The sequence below is a fragment of the Aphanomyces astaci genome, assembly GCF_000520075.1.
Source record: "Aphanomyces astaci strain APO3 unplaced genomic scaffold supercont1.31, whole genome shotgun sequence".
Taxonomy (NCBI): Eukaryota; Oomycota; class Saprolegniomycetes; order Saprolegniales; family Verrucalvaceae; genus Aphanomyces; species Aphanomyces astaci.
The window spans coordinates 298,919-305,289 of NW_009798294.1; positions in this window are offsets into that span (position 1 = coordinate 298,919).

The following is a 6,371-nucleotide window of genomic DNA, read 5'->3' on the forward strand; positions in this document are numbered from 1 at the left end:
CACTTGAGATAACGATCAATCTCTGTCCGTAGCCTAGGATGTATACCGCTTGCATTGCGAACATACAAGAGTGTGCCATGGGGGGCAGCAGAGTGTTGAACTTCTGCACCATGCTGTTGTACGACAATTCGAACAGCATGCGGACACACTTAGTGGCTGATGCATCCATACAAGTATACTTTTTTCGCTGCGCCCGACTTGTAGTTTCGCTTGTACTTGTATCTACGATAAAGTTACAATTTCACATCATGTTATGGGTGACCAACCGGAACGTGGTGATCTCATCCATGTACAGCTTAGCGTCGGCAAAGTAGTCACAATTCTTCAAAGTCACCCATGTGGGTTTAACCCCATCCAATGTTGAACGCAGTCCGTGTGCCGGTAGCGTTGAATCGCGTGGGGAGTATCCGAATACCAATACATCGCTTTCATTGGAACTACTACTGGACTCCACATTGCTGCTGCTCCATACGCTTGGATGAGGTACGTTGGTCAGGTCGGACTCAGATCCGCTTCCGCGACTGCCGCCATCACTGCTCGCCGCACCTTCGAGGTTCATAGGTTAAAACAGATCTGAGCAAGGAAGCAGTTTCTGCCATCAACGTTTCATTACGATATCTGGAAATAGAGGGATGTACTGTACATATCTTTGAAACAGTTACCCGCATTTCTTTAGAAGTCTCCCTCACTTCTTAAGAGTTCGTAATTTGCATCCACCGTTATACCCATCGCAAACTCGTGTCTGCATGGATACAATGTACATGACCCTTTCTGGATGCCGCCATGGCCTCCAACAAAACTAAAATGCTGGTAATTTCCGCCTCGTACGAGGTTTCAAACCCTTCTTAAGAATACTTAAGAATGTATAAGAATTCTTCATCATAAGAATTCTTCATCCCAATGTATCTCAAGAGTGTTCTGCAGTTCCTTCCATCGCATCGCACACTTCAACTGTTTGAGATGGCCTCTGATAATGTACATGCCATTGGTGTTACGCGCCACATCATGCTTAAGAATTCTCAAGATGTTTCCTAAGAATTCTTCATTGCATCGTAGAAATGTGAATATAAATCAATTATGAGATCCATCACATAATTGTATACTGTCTTCACAAACGGGGAATATCTCAGTGGTTTGGTACATTATTCGGAATCACAAGGTACATGGTTCAATACCACAAACGGGGAATATCTCAGTGGTTTGGTACATTATTCGGAATCACAAGGTACATGGTTCAATACCCCCTGACTTCACTTTTTTTTCATCCGCATATCACACAATTTTGGTAAAGCACACCTAATGAGATGGACCAACCAAATTATGGGCCAACCAAATATCAATGTAATCCTTGGACAGCATTCGTCATATTTTCATTTCCAGGATGCCAGCGTTCAAGGTTGCCCCTATTTACACGTGCAACTTGTGCAACAACGAAGTTCCACTCACGCACAACCAGGTTACCTATCACTTCGCGAAGCACCATGCCGACGCCGAAGGGCGGTGTACAGCAGGCACTGTGCAAAGCGGCAGGACTTGATGGACGCGCGTGACGACGAAGAATCAATTTTGCGGATGGTAACGTAACTATCTACTCTGTTTATTGACTGTAGCTTATGATTATAGGTGCATATCGACGAGATTTGGGAAGCGCTTCCAAACTGAGAGATGAGGTTCAACCTCCTTCTCATGGCGCCAATCTACGGCGCCATTCATATTCCCTTACCCGATTTTAGTTCATTCATAGCTAAGTTTAAGGCACATAGTCGTAAAAGTAGCAAGAAGAAGCGCAAAGATGAGATCGCGAAGTTGCCCCCCGGCCCTGCTGCCAAAAGGAGCCGCCCTTCTGATCCAAGGGTGCCACGAGAAATTGATGTTTATGTAGCATAAGCTCATTCTATCTATTGTTCGTAGTGGCAGTACACAGCATTAACAAGCATCCAAATTCTACCATAATAGGCCGGCATAGAGCAGGTCATGTCTATAGTGATGGCTATTCGGATAATTGACGCCTGTCATGTAGCGCGTCCGAGAGATGACGAGGCCACGAATGCATGTACTGGTCCCACCTCTGAGTACATCACTCAGCGGTGGGGCCAGGCGAAGAATGAGTGAAAATGGACCTGTATTCGTCGAGATAGAGGTGGTCATGGCTGTTGTGGAAGCCCGACGTGATGTCCTCGGCACATCGATGATGAGGTATGACCGTGTATGTGTGTATGGTACTGATCCCATCTCTGAGGGCATCTTGTAGTGGTGAGACCAGTCGAAGAATGACTGGAATTGGTCCTGTATTGATCGTGATAGTATATCATGCCGCATGATACGGTACATGATTTGTCATAATAATTATGGTCCGGACCATCAACACGATTTTCATGTTAATCGGTCAATAAAAGCACGCGCAAGTAACCCAGCAAGCGTGAATACCCCAAGCACGCGTCAACCCTAAAAATTGTTCAAAATATGCGACACGAGTAAATACCCAAAAAAGCACGCGTGAAAACCCTACACCCCTTACCTCGGTCCTTGCTCGCCAACGACACCGAAGTATAGTAAACACTCCGTGGACATCCCAGCGAGCGTGGCCATTCACTGTAAAGAACTCTACAGCTGGAGTCCATGTGCACTGTTAGATTTACATGGATAACTCACTGGTGCACAGTTTGCCACCATAGAATAAGTTTGTGAGTCGTAATTACTTCCCATTGTCTCAATCAACGCTGTGATAAGTTGCATTCGTGTTTTGTGGACCCGTGAGGTCGCTCGCAACAATATAAATGACCTTAGTAGTTGTAGTATTGCAAGTATGATTATTTAGTGTTGTGGTGGAAGGGGGCACACATTGAAGGGCGGTCGCACAGCGTTATAAGCATCCCCACTGTGCAGATGCTAGCAGTGGGGATGCTTGTAAACACGGTGTGCTAACAAGTACGGTAGTTCACGTTGCGATAGTAAGTGGATATGCAGAGCTGGAGAACGTGTTAGTGTCTTTTGTTGAATGAGGGGCAATTGGAATCACTACTGGAGATAAGCTGGTGTTGGCGTAGCTACAGTAGTGTTCAATGGAGGGTCTACCTAAAGCGCAACTATTTCTTAGCCTCAAAAGTAGCAAACGTTATTGTGTGGAATGGGCTACACAAGGGATCTCACCACCATTGGTCCCCATGCATCATGGCGGGGCGCCAGCTGACTGCCACCGACCACGACAGTACATACTCCTACTGGTTCGACTTGCCGTTTTATTTATGCTGATCTGATTGTTTGCAAGGCTGGGCAGTATTTCAACCAATAGAAAGCCGTACATGTTAAATGTTAGTGATATGTTGCTGCTGCGACAACCGCCTCGTCCAATCGGATTGTCGGAAAAAATACTGACAAATCAGAATTCAATCGTTTGTCGGTCATCCAATCACGGGGCCGAATTTTGTCAGTTTTGTGTCGTGTCTGTCTTATATGTAGCTATATCTACTAGTATTAATAATTTGTAACGTGATCGACCATTGAGCGGCCAAATTTTCAAAATTTTCAAACTAAAATATCTCAATTTGTTTTCATGGCATTTCATTGAAATCAACATTTCTGGAAAGCTGACGGAAAGCTCTTTCGCGACATATTCAAATGTATCGATTTAAACAATACTTGGCAGGCCAAAAAAGATGTCAAAGTTCGGCACTTTGCACAGTCGACCATTGATCGGCCAAATTTTAAAAGCCCTTTCATTAAGGAAGAAAAAGACAAACTTGAATTAAGTATTGAAAAAAGTTGGGTCAATTTTTCGCTCCAAAAATTCAAAGACTATGTCTCAAAGGTTTACTAAATTTCAACAGGTATAAGTATTGAGAGTAACAGCTGCAAGTATTGTTCAACGTTGGACAATGCGAGAAGGGATTGTTCAACGTTGTACGAGTAGGGATTGTTCAGCGTTGTACAATACGAATAGGGATTGTTCAACGTTGTGCAATTGTATTTGCACAACTGATTTTGATTCATTCTTCAATTATCCTCCTGGTGCCCATTGCGGGTGCCTGCGGGGTAAGTTCGTCACCACCAAGTGTGCCTGCGTCCGTTCCGTACCTCCATACCGTTGGCCTTCTCTACAACGGAAGCAGTAAGTGGGGTCAGGGCAAAGGTTAACCAGTGAAGATCATTCGAGGTGGGCACGGTGCCGAGGGAATTGTCGAGTCAACTTTCTTAACATCTTTTTTAACAATTTCTTATCCTGTAGCTTTGCAACAAATTTTAACAACTACAAACACATTGTATGAACTGTTTTGATCAATCTAAATCACACAAACTTCTACGATATCGTCCGAATTCAACACTTGGACCGCCACGCCATCTTGAGTAGCTTTCTTTTAGACCTTTGGCTTTTCCAGGGCTTGCGCTTGCAAAAGACCATGGTAATCAGAAGTGATCAGCTTACCACTGACTGTCAATCGCTTTCGTGGCGCGCGCTTTCGCTTCTTCTCGGGCGGCAAAAGTAGCACCTGATTGCGAACAATTGTCGTTCGTTGGAGCGTCTTTCTTGGCAACTTCAGCACGATTGTAGAGCGAGAGACGGTACATCATATTGTCCAACGATGGAGGGCAAAGTCCGGTGCAAACAAATCCGGCCGAAATAGCTGATGAACTTGTATCATTTGGCCAAACGTTACAGGCAATCTTGATTGCATGCAGCTTCTGGATGGTTGAGCCCACGTCGGTCCAAAAAAGGTCCCAAATTTCTTGGCGTATCGCATGTTTGAACGGCCGGAAGACCGTAACGTCCTCGGGTTGGAACATATGCGTTGAGTTGGCTGTTAGAAATTGCAGCAAAATGTCAAATGATGTCGCAGCGTCGTAGATGTGCTCGGAGTAATGCGACGAACACCCGTCCAAAATGAGCAAAATGGGACGAGGCGTCGAAATCGGGATACTTGAGTCGAGCATGGGCATCCACTTGCGACAAATGAATGAGTTGGTCCACCCTTTTTCGGACGTCGTGATTGCGGCACCATGAATAGACAGGCTATCACATTCCAGTGTAGACACAGTGTCACCTGGGAGTACGAACAACGAACAACGGTGAAATCTTGGTCCCGTTGGCAGCGACATATGCGACAATCGTGACGTGGGCTGAGGTTGTCGCTTCTTGAACGTAAACATTCTTGGTCGTGCGCTGGACAACCACCTTCCTTGACGTCTTGGACGGCGAAAAACTTGTCTCGTCCATGTTGAAGACCCGTGATGGATCCATGTCAACAAGTGACATGGAATGAGCAAGCTGGTGAAAGAACTCCACCACGGTATCGTTGTCGACACCGTTTCGCGGTTTACTCAGAGTTCGTGCTTTCGCAATCTTAAGATCTTGATTGCGTTCGAGGAATCTTTTGTACCAACCGCTCGTAAGCTTGGTGTCACGTGGTGCATCATGTACCACTTGAAGTATCTCGGTTGCCTTGTCGACGATCTGACGACAGCCAACGGGTACCCCTTCGTGTTCCATTGCGACAATCCAAGTAGCCAAGTCGTCTTCGAACTCCTTCGGCAGGACAGGCGGCCTGCCCATCGCCGTCGGTCGGTTGTCGCCCGTGATTGCCTTGGCGACATGGGTGCGTAGTGTACGTTGGGGTATACCATGTGCCTCGGCAGCGGTCAAAAGATTGTGTGTCTTGTTGAGCACAGCTCGGACAGCCACGTCCATCGCCTCCTGCGTGTAGGACGTTCTTGGCGTCATTTCAAATTCAAAGCTGAAAACCTCTTTAAAATTGAATTTTTTGCCTTCATCACATTATAAAGGTAAAACTTATCACAAGGATTTATTTTGTCCAATGAAATATCGTATTAATTTCAATTGGACGAAACACCTTGGCCGGTCGATGGTCATTTGGCCGATCAATGGTCGATCACGTTAGTAGAATTAGCCACATACTAAGAGCATCTGCACCGGTACCAGCAGTTCTCAGATCCCGATAATTTTATTGGGCGATTTACTGGAATTCCAAAAAAATCGTTCGCACCGGTACCAATAGCCAGTAAAAATGTTACTGGACTCCACTACTCCAAAAAATATTCCAGTAAATTTGTTGGAATTTTTGTTGGAGTACTGTACTCCAGTAAGTCAACTGACCAATCATATTCATCTACGACTCCATCGATTCGTGGCTTTGTTTCCCTTTCCAAGCAAAACAAGGAATGAAGGAACTCTTCCGGAACTTAACCCCACATGAGAAGGTGCAGCTGTGTCACGCATGGCTGATTGCCTCCCTCGATCCTATCGTCGGAAACATCAAACTGCAAGTCATTTCTACACCCGAGTAGCTGCAGCCTACAACAGTAGTCCTGAATGCACACAGAGGTATAGTGCATGATAAGCTAATTTGCTACTGGTA